The following is a 17466-nucleotide window of genomic DNA, read 5'->3' as shown; positions in this document are numbered from 1 at the left end:
CCATGTCATGCACAATAGTACAATTTGTGGTAGTGGGAGGCACAGGGAAGGAGGCAGAACCTACACCAACCAATGCACAAAGCTGTTAAAACATGGGGATGAGGGTTCATCACCCTCAGCCCTTGTGAGAAGCTTTTCCTGTTGCCAATGTCCCCAGCTCTTTCCCATATGAGGCAACAAGCCCCCACATGGTGCAACTACATGCAATGTCATTCCATATTTCCTGATACAAAAGCCTGTAACTTTCCTGAACCTCTAACTTTATACTTTTCCTCACCAAAGAACAGACTATCAAACTGCCTTGGGATCCAGCCTTGAAATCCATTATGTCAAGGTATTTTGTTCCATATATTTAGGAGCATTGTCATCAGCAGTTATTTGTACTATTTACTACACAAGCCTCCAGCATACAATTGATACATTGTCCAGAAAACGAACAGAACATGGAAGGTTGGGTAACTACTCCTTCTTGAATCACCAGAAACATTCTTAAAAAGCCTTCTCAGACCTGGGGCAGTGAGTCATGCCTGTAATTCCAGAATGCAGTGAGGCCAAGTGAGGTGGATTGCCTGAGCTCAGGGCATGTAGAACAGTCTGAACAGCAGTAAGACCCTATCTCTACAAATATATGAACACAAGCAGGACATTGTGCACCTTTGGTCTCAGATACTTGGGAGGCTGAGGCAAGAGGAATGATGGAATCCTGGAATTAGAGGTTACTTTGAGCTATATCACCACAGCATTCTAGCCTGGGGCACCAGATAGAGACTTTGTCTCAAAAATAAAAACACACAGCTTCTCACAGGTCCTGATTAGTACCACAGAAATCAAGGCCGGATGAACCTGGATCTGAGTTGCCTCAAATACTACCCTGGCTCTGTTAAAATGGGAAGGTAATTACATGGTCTGTAATTATTAGTGTCTTCTGTGAAATGGAGATGATAAGAATACTATTTAGCTAGCATCATTTTTAGAGAATGAGGTAAGAACCCAATGAAAAGAACTAAGCACAGTTCTGGGTTCTTATAAACATATTCCCAGTCATAGCTGTGATTGAATTCTTGTAGCATCATAACCACTACCATCAGCATCATTCTCTCTACCACCACCATCATTGCCAGTAGTCTAAGGAACTTCACAAAATGACCATTGCTCTCCAAGTTACATCACTAAATGCATGTCATAGGGAAGCCATTTTACAAGGAAAGCACTGAGTTGCATTTGCCTCAATGGCAAATGTCTCTATCTGTGCCTAGGCCTTATGTTCAAGCATAGACTCTGACACATGAAAAAGACAGGAGTTGACATTTATGATGAGAGATACAGGTCTGTAATGCCCAGGGGTAATAATATGCTTCTTTCTTACCTGTAAAATAAAAAAGGGTATCAAAGAATTTTTTCAAATTTATTACTGGGAACTCTCACCTTGCCTTGATAAAGATCATTGACAAGAATCCTGAAGCATGAATCCTATGTACTCAATTTTGATATGAGGACAATTAATGACAATTATGGTTATGGGGGGGGACAGAAAGAGGGAAAGAGGGAGGGGGGTGGGGCCTTGGTGTGTGTCACACTTTATGGGGGCAAGACATGATTGCAAGAGGGACTTTACCTAACAATTGCAATCAGTGTAACCTGGCTTATTGTACCCTCAATGAATCCCCAACAATAAAAAAAAAAAAAAGATGTTAGTACTGCCATGGAAAAGCCTCCATGGAAATGACACCAAATGGCACAGTGTAGGTAAGTCTAGGTATGGAGATCATCAGTGAACTAAATTTCATTGTGCTCTTCTGAAATCTCTGAGATCTTGCATGACTATATGGTAACTCCATGATGTAAAGTTATTTTACAACTAAGGGAGCATATTGACCCATAGGGATATTTTCCCATTTCATCAAATAGTGGCAAAATCAATGTCTGATTCTCCTCATGTAATTGATAGAGTTTCAGTCTGCCCTTGGCTTGATTTCCCCATGAGAATCCACTCTCTTCAGACTCTTTATACAAGGAAGATGCATGAGAAAGCCCTTTATGGCAAACTGGAGTGTAACATGGAATGCTGTGCACCAAGAATATGAAGCACATTACCAATCCCACTAGAGCGTACACACCCACTGACTACATTCAACAAGAAACTGAGTGACGAGCCTGGCCTTAGTATGAACTCTGAGGGAAAGATCCAAGAAACCCACAGTCTACCAGAACATAAGAGGAGGTTCACCTTCTCTTCAATTGAGGGCCTGGATTCTTGAGACTGCCACCAATTCTTTAGACATCTTTTGGCATCCTCTACCTTTTGTATACTTCTTAAATACCATTACCCAGTTAAATTATCCACCAAAGTATACCTTTTTGATTTCCACCACAGCCGGTCATCCAAGAACAAAGCAAGTGAGCAAAATGAAAACAAAGGAGACCCAAGATAACTGTGTCATCACAGAATCAAAGAATACTACATGTGACACTGCCTGTTTAAGAGGGAGAAAGCATTACAGTTACTTAAGTTTCACCAGTGCTTGTGAACAAGAAATAACCCATTCTTGGCCATCATCATAACATTTGGTCAACAAACATGGTTTTGTGTACCATTGTTCCATGTATCTCAGTAATTGGCTTTCCATTTGAGGCACAGGTTTAGTTCATTCACAGTCACAGCCCCCTTGGCTTGTGAATTTGTGGAATTAAACCAGGCAGTTAAGGGCTTCCAATATACAGTGTTGGGGAAGGGATAGCACTGACACTTTCTTACCAAAATGGATGAGTAGAAAAGAAAAAATGGGGAATAGATTCTCATAAAAACCTAAACCCAATAGCATAAACATGAATTCTTTGGTTCTGCTCCAAAATATTCTTCTATGACTTAATGCCTTACCTTCCAGAACATTGGGTAGGGTGTGGAAACTTCAAGAGTCTGAGTGGCCCTCTGACCATGGCTATGCTGGGTCCACCCCATCAGAAACCTTGTGTCTATGGCCCTTAAGGCTGGAGCTGAATGTGGGTGATTCTCCAGGTCTGAGGTCTCAGGGGCAGCCCCACTAATATGCCTCCACTAGACAATCTCAGAGGCTATCTGTAGTCAGCCTGCCACTGGAACCTTGTCTGCCTGGGCTTGAAGGATTTCTGGACATAATTTAAAATGTAAGCAGATGTAACCATCTCCCCACAAGTTTTTCACTATGTGCATCCCTAGGAGATGGCACTGTATGTATTTCACTATGGTTCACTGCTTCTGGAGGGGGAGCATGACCTTCACCTTGGGCTGCCTTGGACCACAGCTTGGGCTGGCAAGCAACAGCGCTGCACCAGAGTGCAAACTGCAGAGCCTTGAAATCAGATGCTCAGCAAGGTGCTGGCGTTCTGGGCCATTCATAGGCAGGGGACCCCTAAGGATCTCCGTGGGGCCTTTCAGATCATCTTCTATTGTCTTGTCGAAGAGCATCTGGCTTCCTCAAGTCTATGCTAGTCTCCTTATCAAACATTCCCTAGGCCACACTCTTGGTGTTCTCTCCTGAGCATGTTTCCTTCATTCTTTACAATGAGGCAAGATGGAGAATTGTCCACATCTATAACTCTTCATTCCTCTTGACTGTGAACTCTGTCTTTAGCTCATTCGCTCTTCTCATATTTCCCCCTAAGCAGTCAAGAGAAGCCATTACACACCATCAACAGTTTTCTCAGAAAATTCTTCTGCCAAAATCCTATTTCAACACTCAGAAGCTCAATTTTTCACAAAGCACAAAAAATGAAAATAAAGAATTCCAAAAAGTTTCTGCTACTGTTTACCAAACATCACCTTTCCTCCAGTTTCTGATTGTATGTCCTATGTTTGCACCTGACAGGTTACTAGAATGGGCTTTCCTACCCACATTTCTACTAACATGTGAATCAAGTCCACTGGAATAATATCAAGGATGGCTGAGGCTTTCTCAGAAGGTCTCCTCTTCTTCTCAGCTCTCACAGGAACCACCCTTTAATATCTGTTAGTGCCAAAATACTTCTAAACTTTTTTAGCCTCTACCCATCACCCAATTTCAAAGTCACTTCCACATGTTTAAGTATTTGTTACAGTAATACAAACTTCATGGTATTAATTGCTGTCCTTGACCCTTCAGGCTGTTAGAACAAAAGATGGTCACACTGGAAAATTTATAATCAACAGACATTCATTGCTCACAGTTCTGGAAGTTCAACAGTTCCAGGTGCCAGTGGTTTTCCTGTCTGGTGAAAGCCTGTTTCTCATTGATGTTAGCTACTGTGAGTACTCACAGTGTGTAAGGTGACATAAGCCCCTCTCAAGCCTCTTTCATAGGGGCACTAGTTCCATTCATGTGGGCAGATTCCTCATGACCTATTCACTCACCAAAGTCCTCCCCTCTTCATAAATTCACATTGGGGACTAACTTCCAACATACACTTTGGGGGAGCCACCAATATTCAAATGATAGCCAATGCCAGTAAGATCCTTGTTACTGTTAATGTCTCAGTGCCATGACATTAGGTGAGTTTATGTAAAACCTTTAGAATAATTTCTGGAAGATGCTAAACTGTCCCATAATGTTAGCTTTGATTGTTACTTTAACATTTTGAATAGCTCTGGTCAAATCAAACCTCCTTTCTTCAGCTGTTCTATGTCATTCCAGTCCACATTAGTGTGCTTTTCCTAATTCCTTTTAGCCTTAACATTCATACACGGAACACTTCCTACAAAACATTGTCCCTCTTGGCATTTGTTTGCACTTCTACTTTGTCACTTTTATCAGTCCTAATACCTCCATGCTAAGCATCATGTTAAGTCCTACATGAGAGGCTCATGTATGCATCTCATCTCCTACGGATATCACACTTTCCCATTGGGAAGGATTATGGTTTGAACATTTGTCTCCTACAAAACTCATGTTTAAATTTAATCTCCAAAGTGACAGTACGGAGCAGCGGAACCTTTAAGTGCTGATTGGATCATGAGGCTCTGCTCTCCTGAATGTGTCAATCCTTTCCCAGATTAATGTGTTGTTATGAATGGTGAGGTAACAGCTTCATGGAAAGAAAAAGAGAGACTGCATTGGCACATAGCATGCATTGGTCCCTTCACATGTTGTGGTCTGTATTACTGTGGGAACCTACATGGAGTCCTGACCAGCAAAAGGCCTCTCTGCATGTGGGGCCACTTAATCTTGTATTTTTCAGTCTCCAGGAATGTTAGAAATAAATTTAATTCCTTGATAAATTTCCCAGAGTCTAGGGCCTCTTGTGAGTAATAGAAAAGAGATTAATATTAGCAGCTCCCTACCTTTAACCTTTCTAATGTAATTTAACTCAGTACACAGCACTATAGGTATGGTGACTCCATAAGGACATAAGTGGCTGCTGACAGAATAGCTTCCTCTGGGAGCTCGCTACAAATATCTCCACTGAGGAATTCACAAGGAACATCACCCAACTCATTGGTGTAGCCAGATGACGCAGAACATGGGTGTGCTTTTGTAGCATGGTGGCACTTCCTATGTCAAGGCTTTCAGCAAAGGATGTGCAAGGCTGAAATGTGCCTTGCATTAGAGTTGAAAGAGTAAAGAGTAGAAAGGAAGATGACTTATACGATGAGGAGTATGGATCAACTTGGCCTCTTGGGAACAGTGGGTGGGCCTCTTTGGAACAGTCATGTTGGAGCAGGGTGAATGATGTAGGTGGCACAAAGAGAGTGGGGAGTGACAGTGCTGAGAAAACAAGTTTGGGGGGATTCTGTGTACATGGATACACTTCCAGGGTTTCAGGACTTCTATAAGAAAATCTGTTATGCGTTTCAGATCTATCAGTTAGGAATCTGTACAGAAAAAATGTCAGTGTTGAATCACAAGATAAAATAGAGGGCATTTAGTTCCATACACACATGAGAGACCAGGTGGGTACTAATAAAGGCAATTATCTTAAAATTGAATTGAATGAAACATGGGAAACACACTAGGACATGACATGGCACAAGGTGACTCAGCAGTGGCTGATATGGGAAATGGGGGAGGATAAAGTGTCAGGGGCTACTACCATTGTGCCCTTGCTGTCACTTGATGGAACTGTCCTTGACCAATTGAGAAGGAGATCAATGGGCAGAATAGTTTAGGGGAGGAGAGAAGGAAAAGTAAGGATTCACATTACAAAGTGTTTGAGGTATTGGTGAAAGTTTGGAAAAGAATGCGAGCAGCGGTTGAGAACAAAACCAATGTGGACTTGAGGGCAGAAGAAACCCCTACAGCTGAAGATCTGAAGTCCTGTTTTGTTGATTGCTTGATTGGTTTGTCTGTTTAGTTCTGTTCCTTGATTTGAAAGGATCTGGACACTGTTGAACAAATGTCAATGTGGGAGGGAGTAGCTGAAGAGGAGGAGAGTTCCTGAAGACACTAAATGGGCTGATGGCATGCCTGTTGGAACCCTACAGGAGAGTGCACTCAGAAGACAGGAACCTTAAAGAAAGAATCAGGGGGAGAAAAGATGAGACTGAACAGAGCGCCTATGCACAGGTGTCTGCAATGCTACAATTGCTACAGCATCCTAGTGCCAGTGCTGTCACCTCTCTGGCTCTCACATGTGTCCCTCCTACACCTGAAGGCACCTCTGCGCCTTGTTTACCTGAGGGTTTAGAGATACATTTCCTACCTGTTGGTCAGAAAAGTCCTCAGTATCCGTCAAAAGAGATGCCAGAATGATTCATTAATTGTCATGGATTCTGTCCCCAATAACAGACCTCTGATCCCCTGACCTCACCCAGATCTTCCCTCTGACCCATGTATTTTTCTTCCTTTCCTCCTTACATCCATGGTCACTTTAGGGCTGTTCAGCTCCTTGCTTCTCCGTGGTCCTCAGAACCCACCCTTGCTTCCCCTCCTCCCCTGTGTCATAGTCTGTCATGCCAACTGCTCTGATTTATGGGCTCCTAGGGAAGACAGATCCATGATGGGATGTGGTGTCATCCCTGCACTTCCTGCACTGTGAAATGAGGGAGATGCTCAGCATAAAGCACCCTAAGGTTTTCCATGTAGAGTCCAATCTTCGGGCAGTGGATCTTCTAGGAAAAAATGTGTTACACTTTTAGAAGGTTGCCACAGTTGTAGTCAAATTGTGTATCAGACACTGGTGGCAAATTTAAATAGCCTTCAAATAATGAGAGGATGTTCATTGACTAATGACCTTTTCAAAACAAGTTCTAAGTGTATCCTCTATTTTTAATGTCTGCAAAATAATCATGAATGTTGAAATTCCTGCTGTCTGAAAATAAAGAGATCAAATTCATGAATCTATTTCTTTATGGCCTAATTCTTTTGCTGAAAGTTTCAGTGCAATTAATTCATCATAAATTCTTCACGTCCATTTATAAGATATTTGCAAGTCTACCTCTAAAATACTTTTCCCACTCCTTACCTCTCATGGAGAGTATAGAAAGGGCTTTGTCTCTGGATTCCACTACTAGGTTTCCCAAGTTCACTGTAAATTGTAGCAGGAAAAAAAAAATATTGCTTTAATACCTTTCAGAAGCAGGTGTTTGAATAACCTTTCAATGGAAGTGTTATTTAGTATTCAGTGCTCATCTGTAACTTTTGTTTGTGGATTCCTGTTCAGGACTCTGTGACAGTGGGCCAGCAGCAAGGATGGGCCTGGGGAAATCCTCAAATTTATGGCAAGCATATGAAATGCAGGCAGTGACCTGGAGGATGGTGTCATTAACCTAAGGTTTGTGTAACTTTGGCAAGTGTCACAATTGTACTTCACCCTCCTTCCTCTCATGACAAGTGGCCCAGCCTCCTAGAGCAAAAAGCTGGCACATGACACATGGAAACACCAGGTCCTCTTTCATACCTTGGCTGAACAATTCAGGTACATTCCTCCAGGAGTGGGACAGACACTGATGATTGACCCTGACCTGTAACATCAGTGGCTATCTAGTGAAGACCCAAATCACCTGCTTGAATCCCTAGAGAAATTCAGACTTCCCACTAGATACCAGAAACTCATAGTTCTCATGGATCACCTCTCTGGCTAGAGCCCAAGCCCAGACTGTACCAGGTGAGCACCCGTGTTCCTGGGACAGATAGACACCTATACCTGTTCGGGGATGCACAGAAATGAGGGAGGAGAAGCAGGATAATAGGGAGAATAGTGGACCCCAACCAGAGACACAGAATCAGCTTTATCCACTCCTCCTGCCATGAGGACAGGTCTGCCCTAAATGCCTCCCTGTCAGATAAAGCCATTCGTGACCTGAGCCTTTCCCATGCTCTATACTTGGGGCCTAAACAGAGCCCTCCTGCGTGGTCTGGAGGATTGACCATAAATGTCCTCAGTTTTTCACTCCGAAATGCTTGTCAGGGATGGGCTCAATGCCTTCAAGTCTCCAGTGTTCCCAGCATGGGTATGAGAGCCATGAAAAGTGTGGGGAAAGGATAAATGAAGGGGTGGGGTACTTATCAACCCTTCCTTTTTATTTGCTGCCACCCACACATTAGCTGGCTTCTAACGTGGGACCACCTAAGGATAGGGAGAGGTGAAAATACAGAAGGGGCCCATTGACGTGTGTGGAGAATACTATGTCTGGGGGAACATAATAGAGCCTCGCCCTCTACTGGCATGAGACAGCCCCATATGTACACAGGTCTCAACTTTACATGATGGATGTCTGCAAATTACCCTGCTAGGTACGTCTTTATTTTTCATACTATATGGCTGGACACATTCCAAGCACCCATCCTATAATCATGTCTACTGCTTCTAAGTGCCTGAGGGTCCAGTGTCTGACGTAAGTTCTCCCTCGTCTTCATATTTACTCGCCATGCCCTGGATATGCAGGAGGAACATAAAGCCCAGCACATGAAGCTCTCAAGAAGTGGAAGATTTCCATGTTCCAAAATCCCTTCTCTTTCTGAGTAACACACAACCTACCCATTCATACTTGCTGATCCTGAGTTAAAAATTATGTGATAATACCCATGCCTCCCTTTTCTCAAATCCCACCATGTTTCTCTATGTTTTCACCTTGCTGAGAACATGCAGAGTAGGATGGGAGTAGCTCACAGCCTAATGGGAAACTCCCTCCCTAACCGAAGCCAATAACAGCAGGGATGAAAATGAACTGTCAGCTGCTACAGGCCATCTGTAGGAGAAGAGTTTTGAATTTTCAGGTGAGACAGGAGACTTTTCAGAGTTGGCCTGTTGGAACCTGTTAATATCAATAAATTTGTTGAAACCTGTGGCTGAAGATCTCTAGGACAACTCAGGGAGAGACTCAGGCCCAGACATTTATTGTGGCATATATACAGACAGGACAGACGGCCTGAGTCTTCTTCTCCTTTCCTGTAAGGGGACATTGAATAACTACAAGGCCAAAGTTCCCTAAGGTGGATAAAACATACCTGGAACTTTTCTGGGTCTGGAGCTCCTGAACCTCACAACTTACTAAAACTGCTCACTGATGAACTGCTTAGACCTGGCTCAGCTGATCAAAGGATATATAATAGCAGTTAAGTGGAAATTTTACACATTGTGCAGAGTTCTGATATTTCTAAGCAACAGATCATGCCAAAAAGCATCTGCCTCAGTGTGGTCCATTCAAAGAAAGGTGAGAGAAAATAAAAAGTGTCTAACACTCGACCAACCAAGGATTTAGGCATGGAAGAGCAGGAATGTTGTTCCTGCTAGCAGTTTCCAGTTTTGTGCCTCATGAGTTCTGAACTGCGTCCTGTAGAACCTTTCTGGTCACTCTACTTCTCCTTAACCTTAGCATGAGGAGGATGGGATTCTGTCCTCAAGACAATATCCACATATGGATTCATGCTCAAGGATTGGCCTAAAGGATCACTTCATATAGGGATGTATGAGATGGCCTACTCCCTTTAGTTTTGTGACAATGGGAGAATTTCTTCTTGGTCTGAAAACAACAAACCCTGCCACAAAATGCCTCCCCTCAATGATCAGAAATATACACATGTATTTTTAATTAGAGCCAATATGATTTCATTCATTGTGAATAAGAAAACACACACATCTCAGAGTTTCTGTAACAAAGATGTTTCATTAAAGAACACAAGGATTTTACAAAGTGCAAGTCCAAATCACAGAACACATTTCCTAGGCACAGTAATCAGAATTGCTCAGCATAACCTAACAGGTGGTATGTTAAATACATTCTCTGCTGCTGAACATATCTCTATGGACAGAGAGCAAATAGTCATGGTGTCTGAGTGAGAAGGTAATAAAGAAAATAAAAATTGGCACCTCCCCATCCAAAGAAAAAAACAGATCTAGCCCTTCCCTTTCCATATACCATTTCCCTTAGAAAACTTGTAACTATTAAATTCTTGGTGTGCTTCTTTGAAATGTATGTTCAAATTTTGAAAGCTAAGGATGCCTCTTTCCAATCTTACAATGAGGAATAGGCAAGAACCACCAGTAAAAGGTTTGGGCTGCATGAAAACTGGCAATAGAGGGGATACCTTTGTAGGATAATATTTAGAAATAAACATATCCTACATCAAGCACACAAAGTGAACTCAGTGTGAGTTAAAAATGGCTTTCTATTAACACAGAGGCTTAAGAAACCTGGGCCCCCCTGAGTTACACGCACAGAGCTGGCCTGCCTGGGGTTAAAATTTCACAAGCCTAGTCTATGAAGTTGTGCGTGTCAAGCCTAGGATCAAAGGGCATGCGGCCTCTCCCCAGAGAAACAGGCCAGAGGGTTGACGTATGTTAAAAACATATTGTCACATGGTGTGTGTCACACTTTATGGGGGCAAGACATGATTGCAAGAGGGACTTTACCTAACAATTGCAATCAGTGTAACCTGGCTTATTGTACCCTCAATGAATCCTCACAATAAAAAAAAAAAAAAGAGAGAAAAAAAAAAACATATTGTCAAAGGTCTATAGGTGTTCTGCCCTGTGGAGAAACACAGTTTACTTCATGCTGGGTAAACTGAGTGAATGTTTGAAGGCATTTTTCCATTAGCTTTGTTCCCCTGTGGCTGTTTTCACCTTTGTGATCAGAGTCTGGTTATTAGACCTTTGTCGTTAGCATAACTTGCAAAAATCCTCTCCCATTCTGAGGGCTATCTATTTGCTTTACTTAGTGTGTTCTTGGCAGTGCAGAAGCTTTTTAATTTGATCAGATCCCAGTAATGTATTTTTGATGTTGCTTCAATTGCCCGGGGTGTCTTCCTCATGAAGTATTCTCCCAGGTCCATTTTCTCAAGTGTTTCCCCTGCACTCTCTCTAAGAATACTTATAGTTTCATGTCTTAAGTTTAAGTCCTTTAACCAGTGTGAGTCCATTTTTGTTAGAGGAGAAAGGTATGGTTCCAGTTTCAGTCTTCTACAAGTTTCCAGCCAATTCATCCAGCACCATTTATTGAATAGGGAATCTTTCTCCCAGTTAATATTTTTAATAGCCTTATCGAAAATCAAATGATGATAAGTGTCTGGGTTCACCTCTTGGTCTTCAATTCTGTTCCATACATCTACCTCTCTGTGCCAGTACCATGCTGTTTTGATCACTATCAATTTATAATAAAGTATGAAGTCTGGAATCGTGATTCCTCCCAATTTGTTTTTATTTCTGAGTAATGTCTTGGCTATTTGAGTTTTTTTTGTTTGTTTGTTTGTTTCCATATAAAATGAAGTACTAATTTTTCCAGGTCTTTAAAATATGAGAGAGGATTGCATTAAATCTATAAATTGCTTTAGGTAGTATAGACATTTTAACAATGTTAATTCTTCCCAGCCACGAGCATGGTATATTTTTCCATTTGTTAACATCTTCAGCTATTTCTTTTCTCAGAGTTTCATAGTTCCTTTTATAGAGATCTTTCACATCCTTAGTGAGATACACTCCCAGATATTTCATCTTCTTTGGCACTATTGTAAAGGGAATAGAATCTTTGATTGTTTTTTTCCCCTTGACTATTGTTGGTGTATGTAAAGGCTACAGATTTATGAGTGTTAATTTTGTACCCTGAGACATTACTATATTCCTTGATCACTTCTAGGAGTTTTGTAGTTGATTCCCTGGGATTTTCCAGATACATAACCATATCGGCTACAAAGAGTGACAATTTGATCTTCTCTGGTCCTATTTGAAGCCCCTTGATTGCCTTTTCTTGCCTGATTGTGGTGGCAAAGACTTCCATTACAATGTTAAAAAGCAGTGGAGACAGTGGGCATCTTTACCTGGTTCCTGATCTGAGTGGAAATGTTTTCAATTTTACTCCATTCACTATGATATTGGCTGTGGGTTTGCTGTAGATGGCCTCTATCAGTTTAAGAAATGTTCCTTCTATACCTATTTTCTTAAATGTTCTGATCAAGAAAGAATGCTGGAATTTGTCAAAAGCTTTTTCTGTATCAATTAAGAGAATCATATGGTCTTTGTTTTTTTAAATTTGTTTATGTGATGTTTTATATTTATGGATTTACATATATTGAACCATCCTTGGGACCCCGGGATGAAACCCACCTTGTTGTGGTGTATAATTTTTTGATGTGTTGTTGGATTCTGTTTGCTAGGATCTTATTGAATATTTTTTGCATCAATATTCATTAGAGATATTGGTCTATAGTTTTTTTTCCTTGTTGGGTCTTTTCCTGGTTTGGGTATCAAGGTGATATTTGCTTCATAGAATGAGTTGGGAAGTATTCCTTCTTTTTCTAAGTTTTGGAAAAAATTAAGTAATATAAGTACTAGTTCCTCTTTAAAGGTTGGGTAGAATTCTGCTGTGAAGCCATCTGGTCCCAGGCTTTTCTTTTTGGGGAGATTTCTTACAGTTGATGCTATTTCAGAGTTTGTTATAGGCTTGTTCAACATTTCCCATTCTTTCTGAATAAGTCTGGGAGGGTGACATGTTTCCAAGTATTGATCTATTTCCTTCAGATTTTCATACTTCAGAGATTAGAGTTTTATGTAGTATTCATTAATGATTTGCTGAATTTATGAAAAGTCCATTGTTATTTGGCCTTTATCATTTCTGATTGATGAAATTAGGGATTTTACTCTTCTACCCTGTTTCCCCGAAAATAAGACAGTGTCTTATTTTAAGGTGTGCTCCCAAAGATGTGCTAAGTCTTATTTTCAGGGGACGTCTTATCTTTCCTGTAAGTAGGTCTTATTTTCGGAGGATGTCTTATTTTCGGGGAAACAAGGTATGTCTGGTTAGATTAGCTAATGGTTTATCTATTTTATTGACCTTTTCAAAAAAACAACTCTTTGACTGGTTGATCTGTTGTATGATTCTTTTGTTTTCAATTTCATTAAGTTCTCTAATTTTAGATATTTCTTTTCTTCTGCTGGGTTTAGGGTTGGAAAGTTCTTCCTTTTCCAGTTGCTTGAGATGACCCATTAAGTTATTGACTTCCTCTCTTTCTGTTCTCTTGAGGAAGGCTTGCAACACTATAAATTTTCCTCTTAGGACTGCCTTTGCTGTATCCCAGAGGTTCTGATAGTTCATTTCTTCATTATTGTTTTGTTCCAAAAATTTTGTAATTTCCTTCTTAATCTCATCTATGACCCAGTTTTCATTCAGCATGAGGTTATTTAGTTTCCATGTTTTTTGTGTGCATGTGGAGATTCCTGTTGTTACTGAATTCAACTTTTATTCCGTGCTGGTCCGAGAAAATACAAGGAATGATTTTTATTCTTTCAAATTTGCTAAGGTTAGACTTGTGACCTAAGATGTGATCAATTTTGGAGGATGATTCATGGGCTGATGAGAAGAATGTGTATTTGGTTTTTTTAGGATGAAATGTTCTATAGATGTCTATTAGATACAAATGTTGAATGGTTAAGTTTAATTCTAAAATTTCTTTGCTTAGCTTCTTTTTTGAGGATCTATTCAACACTGCCAGAAGAGTGTTAAAGTCTCCAGCAATTATGGTGATGGGGGGAATCAAATTGAGCATGTCAGTTAGAGTTTATCTTATAAATTGAGGCACATTCTGGTTGGGTGCATAGATGTTGATAATTGAAATATCATCATGTTGAATTTTGCTCTTAACAAATAAGAAGTGACCATCATTGTCTTTTCTTACTTTGATTGGTTTAAAGCCTACTGTATCTGCGAATAAAATTGCAACACCTGCTTTTTTCTGATTTCCATTTGCCTGAATAATAGATGACCATCCCTTCACTCTGAGTCTATATTTGTCTTTTAAAGAAAGGTGAGATTATTGAATGCAACAGATATCTAGCCTGAGTTTTTCTATCCAGTCAGCCAACCTGTGTCCCTTTAGAGGGCAACTTTAGCCATTCACATTAATTGAGAGTAATGATAAACCCAACAGAGTTTTGGGTATCAAGTTTTTTGAAAGTCCAGTGGACATTTTTAATCCTTTTGCCACTTTATGGAAGCTAGAATTTGATCAAAAGTTTCTGAGTGATTTTACTTTAGTGGTGGAGGATTGTGTTGTTTATTATGGAGGATAGGTCTGAGAATTTCCTGAAGTGGTGGTATAGTTATGGCAAATTTCTTCAACATGTGAATGTCATTAAAGTATTTAATTTCTCTATCATAGATGAAACTCAGTTTAGCTGGATACAGGATCCTGGGTTGAAAGTTATTTTGTTTAAGGAGATTAAAGGTCAAAGACCACCCTCTTCTAGCTTGAAAGGTTTCAGTGGAGAGATCTGCAGTCATTCTAATGCTCTTCCTCTTGTATGTAATGGTTTTCTTACTCTTTAAAGCGTTCAGAATTTTCTCCTTCATATTAACTTTAGCAAAGTTAACTATAATGTGTCTATGAGAATTTTTATTTTGGTTGAGTCATGCTGGTGTTCTCAAACTGTCTGATATCTGAGTTTCAGAATCTCTGGGCATGTCTGGAAAATTATCTTTAATTATTTCATGAAGCAAAGCATCTATATTATTTGCAGCAACCTCATCACTTTCAGGTATTCCTATAAGGTGAATATTAGATCTCTTAGAATTATTCCAGAGCTCTCTCAGAGAATGATCCATTTTTGTTCTCCACTTTTTTTCCTCTTTGAGTGTTTAGGAGCATTCAAAAGCTTTGTCTTCAATGTCGGAGGTTGTCTTCTGCCTGCTCCATTCTGTTACTGAGGGATTCTACTGTATTTTTTAGATATTTGAGGGCTTAAAATTCTTGCTTTAATGTGTCAAAATCTTTGGTCATTTAGTCTTTAAATTTGTTAAATTCTTGAGACATCTTTTGAATTTCTGCTTTAAATTCTAATTTCATCATTTCCTCCATTTCGTTGATCCTATTTGCTATCCAAATTCTGAACTCGAGTTCTGTCATCTCAGCCATTTGTCTGGGAATATGATCTTGTACTATATCTGCTTTATTGTTTTTGGGGGAATTTGATCTACTGTGATTGTTCATGTTGCCATAGTTTTTCCACTGATTCCGCCTCATGATTGTTTTTCATTGTTGGCTAGGTGGTCTGGTAAGGTGAGATTGGATTGGGGTTTTCTGGGGTTGTGGTTAACCAGCCCTTTGTTAAGGATCTGGGACTGATGACTGCAGTTTTTTCCCCTTTAGCTTTGCAAAGGACCTGTACAGTATTACAGTTTGAGGCTGGGGAAACCCGCTTGGTGTGGTGGGGTTAGGTGGCTCAGTCTTGTCTTCAACTGGTTCTTGTCCGATCCTGGTGGATCAGTGACTCTGGTGAACTTTTAGCTGTGAAGAAATACAAACAATTAAGAAACCCCACCTCCACAGACAACAACTGGAATGGGAAAATTGACCCTTCCTGTTACTACACAACCAGAATATCCCCCCAGAGGGTCCTTGGCTGATTGTCCCCAAGTTAGGGGTTCTGAACCAATTGACTCTGTCAATACGAACTCTCAGGTGGGAGAGTTTGAAAGGTCTCCAGCAGCTAGATAGCAGCAGTCTACTGGCTGCTCAGATTTGGCTCTCTTCAGTGCTCCACAGAGTCAGAAAGGCCCACCTGGTAGCACAGTAGGACCATGAGGCTGAGTTTCTTTCTCCACTTTGTTCTTTTTTCATGCCTAATCACTAGTGACCCTGCAGGGCTGCAGTCCTGTTTCCTCCAATAATGTGAAGTGCCAGGGCTTAGCGCCTGTCAGATTAAAAGAAGGTCAATGCCCCCAAGGCCCAGCCACTGCCCTTGGCTACCAGCCAGCTGTGGCAGCTGAGGCCTGCCTATCTGAGGTGTTCAATTTCCACTGGCGAGTGTTCCACTTGGGCTCAGTCTAATACTGGGGGTACCAGGCCTGCAAATGCTTATCTCCCTCAGCCATGGCACCTTTGTCCCTGCTGCTCTGCAGCACCAGTATCCCTACAGAGTGACTTTTAGTTTCCTCTGGCAGTCCACAGAGTTGGGGGGGGGGTTCTCCAAGATTGGATTCTGGAGTGATCACTCTATTGTTGCTGCATCTTTGTGGGAAGTGCCCATGCACAGTTCCACTGCTGCTGCCAGAGCCAGAGAATTCTGGCTGTAGGAGCAGCTGTAGGAGCATGCTGCACACGGATCTGGCAGTAGGGTGGGGTACACTGCACAGATTCTGGTTGAGCAGGGGCCTGGCGTGGAGGCAGGGCAGGTGCAGCGTGAGACCTCGGCAGACTCCTGGTGGGTGGGACACAGCATACAGCCTCGGTGGTCCAGGAGAGTGGAGCACGGTAAGGCCTTGTGGTCTCTGGGTGGGCCGAGTGCAGCGCGAGGCCTTGACAGTCTCTGGGTGGGCAGGGTGTGGATGCAGCACAAGGCCTCGGTGGTCTCCCAGCAGGCAGGGTGCAGTGCCGGTTTTGGCAGTCTCCAGGCGGGTGGGGTGTGATGTGCAGCCTCAGTGGTCTGAGCAGGTGGGGCATGGCATGGCCTTGGTGGTCTCCGGGCTGATGGGGTGTGGCAAGAAGCCTCAGTGGTCTCCAGGTAGGCGGGGAGTGGGCCCAGTGCGAGACCTCTGCGGTCTCCGGGAGGATGGGGCTCTGGTGCAGCGCAAGGCCTCGGCAGTCTCCTGGTGAGCAAGGCTCAGCGCAGAGGCCGGGAGGGCATCAGGGGCAAGGCGTGGCTTGGAGACAGGGAGGGAGCGGGGTACCAACCAGGCAGTGGGCGGGGTACTCATTCAGGCAAGCTGTGGGGGGGGCACTACTCATGAGCCTCCTCCCTCAGTCTCTGGGAATATGGTTTATCTGGTTAGGGGAAAGGGTGGACTGAAAGTTCAGAATGGCTGGAAAAATGTAAGTTCAGTTTTTCTGCCTGGTAAGAGAATGATCAGTCATGGCAGGGTCCCTCTGGAGGAAGAAGTCCCCATTTCTTACTGCTCTCACTTGTGGGTTGAGACAAGAGGTCCTCAGTTCACTACTTGTCTGTAGAAATCCCACAGGAGCAAACGAAGAGTGAAAGAAAAAGGAAAAAAGAACCTGTGGCTTTCTTGGGGAGGGGTCAGGCATTTTTCTTTTCCTTTGAGTTTTGTACCTGGAGATTGTTGTCTTGGAATCACAGCTTGCCTCA

General features: G+C 42.0%; 1 pseudogene; it reads left to right on the top strand.

Annotated features, from left to right (window-relative positions):
• Nucleotides 1-16826: 16826 nt before the first annotated feature.
• The window catches only part of LOC128576967 (protein ZBED8-like), a 39952-nt pseudogene continuing 39312 nt past the window's right edge, over nt 16827-17466 (top strand).

Source organism: Nycticebus coucang, chromosome X (genome assembly GCF_027406575.1).
Source record: "Nycticebus coucang isolate mNycCou1 chromosome X, mNycCou1.pri, whole genome shotgun sequence".
Lineage (NCBI taxonomy): Eukaryota > Metazoa > Chordata > Mammalia > Primates > Lorisidae > Nycticebus > Nycticebus coucang.
The sequence above is the reverse complement of the archived record's forward strand: the minus strand, read 5'-3'. Positions and strand labels throughout refer to the sequence as shown.